The sequence below is a fragment of the Castanea sativa genome, chromosome 8, assembly GCF_040712315.1.
Source record: "Castanea sativa cultivar Marrone di Chiusa Pesio chromosome 8, ASM4071231v1".
NCBI lineage: Eukaryota > Viridiplantae > Streptophyta > Magnoliopsida > Fagales > Fagaceae > Castanea > Castanea sativa.
This window is the reverse complement of record NC_134020.1, coordinates 20684251-20697517: the sequence shown is the minus strand read 5'-3', so window position 1 is coordinate 20697517 and position 13267 is coordinate 20684251. Positions and strand designations below refer to the sequence as shown.

The 13267-nt window shown below is 32.0% G+C and overlaps 1 long non-coding RNA gene across 1 annotated transcript; it reads right to left on the bottom strand.

The window, feature by feature from the left end:
* Positions 1–9768: 9768 nt before the first annotated feature.
* Positions 9769–11927, bottom strand: LOC142608068 (uncharacterized). Its single transcript, XR_012839422.1, has 3 exons — positions 11630–11927; positions 11001–11055; positions 9769–10081 (listed from the first exon to the last, which is right to left on the bottom strand). It is a non-coding gene; the product is annotated as an uncharacterized LOC142608068 (long non-coding RNA).
* Between the last annotated feature and the right edge of the window lie 1340 nt (positions 11928–13267).

Genomic DNA, 13267 nt, shown 5'->3' with positions numbered 1-13267 from the left:
CTCTCAAAGTTCCTATGAATCTCAAGATTAACCTCATCTAGGATAACTTTCCTCTCAGCCCAAATAGACCTAAAAATGTTCAACTTCTCATAGGTTTCTTGATTAGACTTAAACTAAAATCTAGACCTTTCAAAGTCAAAAGAGGAGGAGGGGGCAGCGTTTCTCTTAGCTCTAGTTTTCCTAACCATGACTCTAAGAATAGGGAGGAAAACATAACAAAAAGAAAACAAAAAAACCAAGGGAAAACTGCATCAAAAATGGTTAGAGCACAAAGTGCATCAACAAATGATAAACTATATGATGCATGTAATGAATGCACATATGATGCATGCTCTAATGCACAAAAACTTGTTCAATTTTTCAAAATTTACCAACAATTGACTCGAACAAAGAGTTTTAACCAAAAACCCCAAATTTTGAGAAACCCACATTTCAAAACCAAATCAAATTGATTTATTAACCATTATACTACTTAGAAACCATCATATAATAACTTAATCCGTCAATTTCATCAATTTAAGCTAAATTGAAGAAAAAAAACCCCAAATTTTGGAAATTTTCAAGCCCTAGAATTTCCAATTCTTCTCAAATAACAAAATTGATCAAATTAATGCATGGGAATCATGTATATATCCTCTAAGAACAAAAACCCACTGATCAAACTTGAACAAAAATAACCAAAAAATAAAAATAAAAAAACCCCAAAAATTTTAGTTTAAAAAACATGAAGAAAATGCATGAAAAATGTAACTAAATTGAAAAAGAAGGGGTATTTAGGTCTTACCTACACTTAAGGACAAAAACCATTGAAGATTTGAGGAGGAAAACAACAAAAAGCTCTTGGATTGGATCGGTCGAGAGAGAAAAAGGACGACAAGAAAAGAGTTTTTGAAAAAGTGAAAAACACGTGCTGAGAAAACCCTTTTATTTTTGTTTCCTTTCGAAACTCAATCGGTCGAGTACCAATTGAACCAAGCAAAGAGCAAGCTTTAAAAATCAAAGGATTTTCAATCAATCAAAAAACACATTCAATCGATGGAAATTTTGGAAAACAAGATTTTTTGAAAAACAGAAGAAGATTTTGTAGAAACCACTTAAACCAAGTTATTTCATGAATGAAATGCATGAGAATGAATTTAAAAGTTTTTCAAAAACATGAGTTTTTCACACCAGAACTTCAAAACAAGATTTTCAATCCTTTTTACCCCAAATTTTCAACCCTTGAACATATTTTGCATTAAAATCATAGAATATATAATCTTGGATGGCCAAACCAAATTCACACACAATTTCATGTACTAAGTTTAGCAAAGAATAACTTGTGAAATGTGTGCAACTAGTAACAGTATGAGATACATATGAGGTGATATGTAGATAGTAATCAATGGCAATTTCTACATTATTCATTACATAAATTTGAAAGTGATGATCACCTAAAGAGTTACATCATATAACTCCCACATCTCCTAGAAAACAAGCTTGCAACTAAGCATTGTTTTCTTTTTCTTTTTCTTTTTTTGCCTTATCAAATTTTGTTTTATTTTTTAAGCATATTTTCTTTTTCAACTTTTTCATTTCTTTTAAAGGCAACACCTTATGATTTTTTTATGTGCAAGTGCTACACTTTCTCGAGTACAAAAACTTTTTAGATGCACTAAGGTGTTCATGATTGGATAGTAAACAGTGGTGAGATAGTTATCTATGCACTTCTCTTAGGATTTTTTAGTCCTTACAAACAAAGACACGTGACTTCAAAATCAAGATCATGTGATCAAAAACTATAAACAATTCATACACAACATGCACTACATAGCTAATACTAGCAAAATTCAGAAAAATAAGCTCATCCAGGCTAACCAAGGTACACAAGCATGTTATGCAAAGATATATGGCCAACCTTAACTACACATCCATGATATGTAATACAAAACACATCCTTCCACTTTCCTTTTTTTTTTTGTTAAAAAGAACCTAAAATGAAATGCATGAATGTAATGCAATGCAAATCCTAGAAACAAAAGAAAACAAGAAAACACAAAAAAAAAAAAAATGGTCATAAAATATTTTGAGATGAAAAAAATGACCATGTCAAAAAGACTCAATTAGATTAAGCCTTTTGCACCCAAAACTTCTTAGATGCAACTTTGGCTTTGGAGTTATTATTCAGATTAAAATGATGAGCAACTCCAACATTGGTATAAAGGTTTAAAGCTTTTACCAATTCACCAATAAGTACCATAGGATCTTGTGCTTGAGGCATATGTGTGTGTATGAAGGTAAACACCTCTCAGATCTCACAAAAGATTCAACACACAACTCAACAAAGACTTCTAAAATGTAGCTAGGGTTTTCCTTTTATACTTGGAGTGAAACACTTAACCTTACACGTCATATGGGCTTGGGCTAGTTTGGAAATTCTGTAGAAAATTCCTGATCCACGATTTTCGATCGATCGAGTCTATTCTTCGATCAATCCTTGCAAAAATAGAACAGTAATTTCCTACAAAAACTCAATTTCAAACTTACATTAAACCAAACTTTGAGCAAGTCTAAATCTAGACTAAATGTTTTGATCATGGTTTGCCAACATATAGAATTTGAAGTTCTAATATATTAGTTCCTTAAGTCATAACCTAACAAATTAGGTCAAACCACGTAAGTTTTGAATTATCTCCACTCTCTCTTCACCATTTTTTATATATATTTTCATAAAATCTAAGGGGTACTATTTGCAGATAATGGATTGGCAGGACATAGTCCGGAAAAGGGTGGTGATAGTGGTCAGAAAGACTCAAAATAGTCCATGATTGTTAATAATTATGAATGTGGGCATATGTGTTTAAAAAAAAAAAAAAACTTGTGCAGATTATCATATAATATCAAATAAATATTTTTTTCTATCAGATTCTCTCTCTCACCTTTTTCTCTCTTTATATTAATTTTGTCTTGATTATGTAGCTTATCTTGACGTTGTAGTATGGGACGGTGTTAACTTCCGATCTCTTTACACCGAAATCACCTATGAACTAAGTAACAAATACTGCAAAATAGACTTAAGCAAAATACGCTAATAAGTCATAAAAGAAGAAATTCACTTGTGGATCACAAGATTCTCTTTAGTCTCTACACCATAATCTTACTATTGATTTTGGTGGTGATTCATTAGCCATGTTAATTACATGTACAAATCTGCCTACAATTATTTTGGGCAAGAGTATTACAAATACTACTCATTCCATCTCAAATTATTAGATCCCTATTCTATTTTGAGATGTATAAGAGAAAGTTATTTTTGAAAAGTTAATATAAAAAAAATTCTAATATATTCTTTAATTTATTTAAAAAGTCAATACTTCTCTACTCTCTTTTACTAAGGGTCCGTTTGATTTGAGGATGTTAAAGTGAGATGATAAAAAATAGAGATGAGATGAAAAAGTGGGAAGATAAAAAATAAAAATAAAAAAATTAATTTTCCCTTATGGTGTGTGATTTGGGGGATAGAAAAGTAGATATATAGAAAACTCTAATTTGATTGGAAAAAAAAATTGAGAGAACGGAAAATATAGTTTATATAAATTTAAAATTATATCCCTATTACATAAAACAAAATGTAACTTTTTTTTATTAAAAATTTGTGCATGGACACTATTTTTTTAAAACACAAGCCAAATTATCCCAAAAAAAAAAAAAAACAAATGAGAATAGAAGAAATAGGCATAAAAACATAAAAGAAGAGATAGACAAAAAAGGGAAATTTGTTGGAAGGACAATGTCATCCAAAGCATCCCGCAGCAACATTACTTGTTTTCTCTTGCTCCCAATTTGCAAAGATCATGTTTTGGTGGGTCCAGAGAGAAAATAACTTTGCCCTCCCATTTTCTCTTCCCTTCTCCCTTTCCAACTAAACACCCCTCCCAACTATTTGCTCCCCTATTTTTTCCTCCTCTTTTTTCATCTCTCTTAAAATCATTCCAACCAAACATACACTAAAGTTTAAATTATGAATGGTACTTTTGGAAAATGATAATGCATTAAATATTACTCTCTTAAAAAGTTTGTTAGTGAGCAGCATTAATCCCCATGACTGGGAATATAGTCCATACCAAATACAAATACCAATACCACCATTGATAACTTTAGCCACACACATAGACCATGTGTCAAATTGCGTCGAAATTATCATGAATACTTCGTGAAGGTTTTCCTTAGTAATTTTCTTATTTGTTTCTTTCACTGGGATTGAGATCTGGTGTAATTGCAATATGCAATTGCACCATGTAATTAACCTGACTTCCTTCACAAAAAAATTTACATTCTTAACTTTTTAACTTTAACTTTTTACTTTTTTATATTTTTTTTAATTAATAGTTAAGATTAAAAGTTATCTTTTCCAACTCTCAATCTTAACTATTCATTACAGTTACATCATGTGCAATGCACCTAATCGCAATCCCTTTCACCAACCAAGTTTAGATATCACATAGTTTCAACATGCACATATCAATGTACTTTACATTCATATGGATTGTGACTTATGTTATTTGTTAATGTCCATCTTCCTTTAATTGACCAATTGCATTCTCTAGGTAAGAGTTGCGAAATATTGCTCATCGAGCCATCCTTGGGTCCTTATGACCATGGTGTTTCTAAGTCCTATTCCTCTTAGATGTGCCTGGATTGTTCAAAGTCAAGCCTTTAATTATAGGATGGACCACCATCTCAAACGATAGAGAGGAAAAAGTGGACTTCTACCCCACGGATTAAGATCTTCAAGAATTCTTAATGTACTCTATCACATAGAATTTTTTTAATTTTAATAATATAAAGTTCTAAATTATGTCATGTCAACATTTCACTAATAAAATCTTTAATAAATAATGCTCACATCAGCTATTTAAAAGACAAGTCATATAACATCAGGCTACTACTACAAAAGTTACGCCATTTTATAGTGGTACTCTGGTTATGTAATGTATTATAAGCCTGTTTAAAAAACTTTATATATTACTTTCATGGTTGTATATTCTAATAAGTATTACTGTTTCCTAAGATAAATAAATAAATAAAATAAAATAAAAAGACAAGTCATACTTTATTAATCCCAAGACTTTCCAATATTATATCTTAAATATATCTTAATAATCAATGTGTTTTCACTTAAAGCTATTTGCTCCACTTTTTATTACTGACATAGCAACTTATTACTACAAAACACATCGATTGATTTTTCGAGTATACACATTGATTGTTTGCACTTAAACGTTGTCAAGATTGAACGTTCAATCTAGACAAGGTTTCTTACTATTGTGATGTAGGATATGTACTCAATTTCCATTGTATACTTCACAACACAATTTTGTTTCTTACTTTTCTATCTTCTATATCTTCAACAGAATCTACGCCAATGTATCTTTCATCTCTAGATCACGAATGTTTTTGCACTTGGAGCTATTTATTTCTCTTTTTATTCATGAGATAACAAAGTTATTATAAAAAAAAAAATTAATTGATTTGTCGAGTATACCTAATTTTTCGACCATCACTATACAAAAAATGCTAATCTAGACCATATTGCTTACTATCTTGCTGCAGGCAATGTACTCATCGTCCATTGTATACTTCTTAACAAAACTTTGTTTCTTAAACGATTATTCTACTGAATAAAAAGATATAACCGCTAGTAGAATTTCTATCATCTGTATCTCCAACGAAATCAGCATCAATATATGTATCTTTTTATTTATCACCAATTCCAAAGCATAATTTGCAAAGTGCAATTTCAATCATTCAAAATCTACAAAGGGAAATTTCAACATTCAAATATCACTCCATCTTCAAATCAGATAACAAAATTAAAAGCTAGTGGGGTGATGTTGCGGAAGTCTGAAAAAAGCACACACAATGCTCTCTTTGATGGACAAAAACTAAACTAATAGTTTCTGGTTAGTAAACCTCGAATCCACAAGGGGTTCCTTGAATCCACAAGAGGTTCCTTAAATCCACAAGGAGTTCCTTGAATCTACAAGGTGTTAAACTGGAATCCACCAGAGAAAGAATTCAACAAAAAGTCTGTATTTTATTAATAATAGTCTGCTTTGCCTCTGACGGCTACAAAACATAAAAATGCTGAGAAACTATAACCCTAGGACGATTAAGAAACATTTGAAACCCTAATTCACATTAATTACGCAATTATATGACAAAATATCAAAATTTACCAAAAGTGGCAAAATTGAGTTAAATGCAAAATTATAAACTATTGATCTTAAGGGTCGTCGCAAAATAAGTGAAACTTTATTTTGACTTTTGAGCAAAAAGTTATTAAAGAAACAAAAATTACTATGAACGGCAAAATCGCAATTCTCGGGGGCTAAACGGAGGAATTCGCCAATTTCAAGGGAACCCTCCTAGCGAAGCAATGACTATTGCTTAAGAGGCCGTTTCGCTTCAACCTGCCAAATTTCATGTGATTCTAACTCTAAGGCCAATGATTTTTACTTGTGCTTTTTTGCCTTGCACGTGATTTCAAGCACACGTGAGAGTCCAGAAAGGTCACAGCGGTCAATTTTACATCATGGGGAATTCGAGAAGTGAGGTGACAATCATGAATAAGAGTTTTAAAGTGTGGAAGTCTGGGAATTTTTAGTTTAGTGTTGGCAAATCATGACATATTGGAAGTCTCAATTTGCTCTATTAATTTTATTCTAGTCTAAGATGAAGACCTAGTTGAGCTCAAGCAAAGGGGACTTTCTGTGATCTCAACACGCCTCTCAACACCCCTCAACAAACCTTACACCCCTCTCATGATCAATTGTGAATCAAGGAATCTGAAATTTGACATGTTTTAATTTAGTTAGTTATCTTATTTCAATAACCCTACGAAGCCTACTCTATAAAGACTCTTATATGCATAAATTTTGAAGAGGATAGTGAGGCAAAAACCCTAAGGTATTCAAAGAGAAAATCCTAAACTTCATTCTATGTACCATGAGTTCAAAAGAATATCCTTCTAGTTGTTTATCATTGGGGAGATAAATTGAAGGAGCCACAGAGTCACCATCCTAGTGTTGGTGCAAAGTTAAAATATTCAAGAGCTTCTCTTAATATAGTAAATTTTCTATGGGAAGGTTTCCCTTGTAATAGATTTTCCTTTGGAGTCTTTTTTGTTGTGAAACACGAGTATGTCATCCATGAAGACGTCCAAATATTTGAAGAGTTTAGATGTTCTGGGGCAATAGAGGTTTCTATTGTAAATTCATCTACAGGGTAAAGTCAAGGTATAAAGATTTTATAATATATTGTAAAGTTTCTCTCAATATTAGATTGTCTTGTATGAGAAGGTTTTCCTCATAGTGGTTTAAATTTCCTTTGGAATGTTCTCCATCAATTTCCACTTTCACCATATCGCTTGTCTTATGATTTATCTATTTATTGCTTTATGATATGGTGCTTTCTATTATGTGGTAATTGATAACAATGTTATTGATTAAATAACTTGGTTATTTGGGACTTAATTGTTAAAGGGTCCGATTAATAGACGCCCTCATAGTATTTTTTTAATAGACTATTTAAGAAAAATTTTGATAATACTTTTATTAGAAATATAAAATGTTATCAAATAATTAGTTACTTTTTCATTTTCTCATAAAAAGTTTCAAAAAATATTTTCTAAATCAATGTTCTTAAGACATTTGTTAACTTTTCTCATTATTAAATTCAAGACACACTACATAATGTTGGGCTTTGTGGAGCCTAGTTGTGTTTGATTCAGTTGACGACCCGACCCGACCCGAATAATGTTGCGTGGTTTTTAGTAGGAGATTTTCTGAGGCTTAGTCCATGGAGCGGAGGCTTGGCCTTGCGAAAAAATTTTGGCCCATTTTGTAGCCAATTATGAATCATGTGCGTAGGATATAGAAAATGTAATTAGAGTTGGTTGTTGTCGTTTTTTGAGAGAGAAAAAGGTTGTAGCTGCACTTTGTATTTTTTCCCTAATAATAGTGAAATCCCTACAACTTCGTGGATGTAGGCAAATTGCCGAACCACGTAAATACTATCTTGTGCGTGATTATTTTTCTTTGGTATGTGTTTTTCTCTATATTTTGTTTCTCACAAGTTGAAAATTTCGTGGTAATTTCCCTACACATAATACGTATTTCAATGTCTAAATGTCTAAATATCCTTTCAAGAAGAGAGAGTTTATAGGATAGAAAATTTATGAAAAGTTAGTGAGAAGAGAGGAAAGATGAGGAGTCTTGGGAGGAAGAAGAGGAGCGGAGGGTGTTGAGCAAGTGTTGAAGTCCAACTATATATGCCTATTCCTACATTGTATGTTTTAACTATGGTCATGTCAAAACGGTTGCCAAAAAAGAAAGAAGTGCTAGAAAAAAGGTGCATAGTATGTCGCACAACATGATAAACCTCCATTAATGGAGTTTGTCATTGTGCGCAGTTTGTCAAAGTTTTGTACTTCCATTTCAATAATCATTGTTTGGAAATATGGCAAGGGTTTATGTGTCAACTAAGTAAGAAATTAATAATACAATTCGATCAAACTATTTGAAAGATATTATCGTACAGTTAAAATTATAAGACTATTGATTAACAACGTAATCACTAATGTAAAGAATTAAAAACTTATTTGATAGATATCATAGGATTTGCATCCACTTCATAATTATTGATCTATATAATTAGTTCAATATATTAATAGATATTGTTTTTAGTAAATTGGATTTTATTCCAAATCTCTTATTCAATTAAAAAAAAACTTTACTAATAAGTTAATTTAAATCATTAGAAAAAGACTCAAGATTATTATCAGAATATGGAACAGAAGTGTGAGAAGCATGAGAAGCAAGGATCAAGTCAAGCCGTGATAGAAGCAAGACCAAGTGAAGCTACAGAATTACAAAACAGAGTAAACGGCTAGTAGCTCTAGGACTGAAACTACATATAGCATTCTATTTAATACTGTTAGTTACTTAATGCTATTAGTTACCACACGTGAGCTAGTTAGTTATTTTACTGTTTACACGTGCATAGTTCAGTTAGTATAGTTCAATTAGTTACTTAGTTTTTCTTACTTTGTATTGTATATAAGCTGTAAATCTGATGTTTCTAAAGTATTTTCCAAAAATTATCTAATAACTAACCAAGTTCATAGGTTAAGTCAATACATGGCCAAGCCAAGGAAACCTCACCTAGATGCTGTGTATAGAGTTTTGCAATACTTGAAGAATGAACCAAGAAAAGGGATATTCTTCTCATCAAAATCAGAGTTTCATGTTAAAGCTTTTGCTGATTCAGATTGGGCTTCATGCCCTGATGCGAGGAGATTTGTGACTGGTTTTAGTGTATTTATTGGGGATTCATTAGTATCATGGAAGTCCAAGAAACGATGCACAATGTCCAAATCTTCTACAAAAGCAGAATATCGAGCTATGGCTGTAGCTACTTGTGAGATTGTTTGGGTGTTGTATTTCCTTAGAGATATTGGGATTGAACACAAAAGGGAGGCTTTACTATTCTATAGCAGTCAAGCTGCATTGCATATTGAATCGAATCCAGTTTTTCATAAAAGGACAAAGCATATTGAGATAGATTACCATGTAGTGAGAGACAAGATGCTTGAGAGAGTTATCAAGTTAATTCATGCGACAACTGTCGCGCCCCAAACCCCAAGGGGTCCAAAGCGTGAGAAAAACGTCTCAAGTACCTATAAATTTTTCATTTGTTGACAATTCAATCCACATAAAACCCATCAAGTACCAACATCAAGAATTATCATAATAATTCCATTGAATATACTCTCAAAGTAAGTCAAAGCTCTAAGCATTAATTACAAAGACCATTGGCCACAAAAAAATAGAGGTCTAAATAAACAATTACATATCAACAATTTGTCTCATCAGTGGGAATACAGTCACAACCACTATAATATACAAAAAAAAAATGAGTCAAGACTATTCTAAGATGTACAATATCAAATAACTACATCACAAAAGTTCAGCCTCCATCAGTAGTTAGTCTAACTACTCTTAGCCACCAAAAAGCTGTCGCAAAATAATAGTTGTCTACTCTGAAAAAGTTTGTAAAATAATGGAATAAGATAGAGCCTAGTAAGTAGCAAAATTAATGGGGTGGGGGAAATGCAAGTTTCATAACGATAAGCAAGTTATAAAACATGTTATAATATGAGAATTTTCATTAGGATCATGCAAATCCATTTTTCTTAATAAATTGACAAGAATGATTAAAAGAATATAGCACCAAGCTTTCTCCAAATATTTCAACATGAAACTACATATTTTTTACTGTGAGCTATCAAAATACCCTTTTTAAAACCTAGAAATCCAACCCAAAGCCGCATGACAAGCCGCTATAAATACATTAGGTATGCCACGAAGACATCAAGTCATGCCACGAAGACATCAGTTATGCCACGAAGACATCAATCCGCCACAAAAACAAGGTGCCAAGATACCAATGTCACAAAGACTACAGCATCTGGCTGGATAATCACTAGGTAATCACATGTCGTAGCCTAAGGGTAAAAACAAAAAAACTCATGATATATATGAAATCAAAACACTGTTCAATTTCAAGTAATTTCATAAAAACCTTTGAAATACCTAATATATTCACAAGGTTCTCAAGTTTCCCAAAATCATTTCTTGTCAATAATATTTTGCCTCAACTTTCTCAATTATCAAAGCATCTTTAAATTTTGCAAATAATGCAATAAATCAATAAAATTCATTCTCAAGAATTTAATCAAAGATGCTAATATTTTCCATGCTAACAAATTATGCATTTCCCCATATGCATTGCCAAATATGATAACATTTTCACAAATAATCTCATACTTTAAAGTTACCACATAAAGCTTTCTAGGAAAATATAATTTCCATAACAACTTCTCAAAATGTGTTTATCCCAAAAATAATGCTTTATGCAATATGATTATTTTCCATAAATCCCATTAAAAAGCTACTTACCTTGCAACCCTCAAAAAGCTTCACTCTCCAGGTTCCAAAGGAGATTAGCTAGAACCTAAACAATACCAAAAAAACCTATCACAATAAGCATAAAGCTTAACATTGCATTTAGCTATGAACTAAAAATTGCTAACTAAGCAATTAATTAGGCAAGCCTAGTAATTAACCTCACAAATAATGTATTCCACTTCCAAAGTTTCTCAACAATTTCATTACAAGGCATAGACTCCCATTATACTCATAAATCATTCAAGATATTATCTCTAACATCCAAACCTTAATAATTTATAAGTAGTTTCCACAAGATTTCCACAACATCATCAAGAGACCCATGACACCAAAATCACAATATCCTTCAAAACTAACAATTTAAATCTTTAACTACCTCCAAATAAACAATAAAAATTAAATTCAGCAATTGTTTCACATTAGAAAGTCAAAACCCCCAAATCTTTACTATGGGTAAATCTCAAATGGCTACCATTGTACAAAATCCACAACCACTCACCCAAATAGGTCCACCAAAGCAAAACCCATAAACATTATCACAAGAATATCACTTCCAATACTTAGATTACAAAAACCTCTAGCAAAATATGAAAACTCACAAAAAGTATAAAAGCTCTTACCTTAAATAAGATGAGGTGTAGAAGCTTAAGGGGTTTTTATGGAGCTTTTTCGCCGGAAATAATGGTAGAGGCGGTGGAGTGATTCACCGGTGGAAGAGTGAGGGAGTATGAGAGGAGAGTGTTGTGTTGTGTTGAGAGAAAAAGAAAATGTTAGAGAAAGAAGAGAGCTAGCCGGCCAAGAAGAACGAGAGAGTGAGATAATATGAGAGAAATGAATGGTGGGGAAATAATGGGGGTAGGTGGGGGTCACGTGAGTCTCCATAAAATCTGATCTCTTTTTTTTTTTTCCCCCTGGTCTAATTGACTGGGACGTGACAACAACACACTGTCAACTAGCTGATTTACTCTCTAAGGCATCAGGATTTAATCAATTTTATAATATGGTTTGTAAAATGAGAATGGTTAATATTCATTCTGCAGTTTCCCTTGAGGGGGAGTATCAGAATATGGAACAAAAGTGTGAGAAGCAAGGATCAAGTCAAGCCTTGACAGAAGCAAGACCAAGTGAAGCTGCAACATTACAAAACAGAGTAAACGGCTAGTAGCTTTAGGACTGAAACTACATGTAGCATTGTATTTGATTCTGTTAGTTACTTAATGCTGTTAGTTACCACACGTGAGCTGGTTGGTTATTTTACTGTTCACACGTGCATAGTTCAGTTGGTATAGTTCAATTAGTTACTTAGTTTTTCCTTACTTTGTATTGTATATAAGCTGTAAATCTGATCTATCTAATAATATTGAGAAGTATTTTCCCAAATTATCTGATAATTATAAACAAATCAAGTAAATTAAAGGTTATAAGCTTACCGGATCACCAGCTAATGTGTGTTATGAGAGAGAGAGAGAGAGAGAGAGAGATTACTTTATAAGGAGTTAGGTGGTGCCATAAACCTGCAGGTTGATTCAAGAATCAAATCCCATGTGTAATTTTATTTTTATATCAAATTTATCCAGTTTTTGTTGTTCTTCGTAAATAAGCTTCTGCATCAGTTTGCATTATGCTTGAGAAAGAAAAGCATAAATTGAGGTTTCTTAACTAATCATCTATTATCTGTCACCATTGAATTGTTAAAACTACTGCATGCTAACTGCCTTTAAAACGACCGTAAGATAGAAACAGTTAGTTTTGCTTTCTTACAAAGTTTAGCGGTTGAGAAAGCTACATGGGAACAAATGAACAATACAATATACAATTCCATGCTTCAATCTTGGTGAAAATTTTCAATTCAAAATGAAAGAGAAAAACCCAAAATATATAGGAGGATGTTGGAAATATTGGTAAGCCTTTTTTTTTCCATCTATAACATTTCCACAATCTGGAACTTAAGTGGCCATTTTCGATAAGTGATCATAAATAGACAGCCTCCTAATAATTATGAATAAAAAAACTAAAGTTGCTCTTAATTTTGAAATTAGCTATCATTTAGTATTGTTAATCAGGGTGCTACAGAAAATATATTATCACTCTAGAAGTCTATGGAATACACATCCAATGATACATGCATGCCTAAAGAATATAATTACGAAAAATTTTATATAAAAAAATATCTGAATTTCAATGTACTTGACAGGTCGCAAAGAGATAGAGATGTAGTCTTCAGCCTCATATCTTTCCATTCCATCAATTGTTGCTAA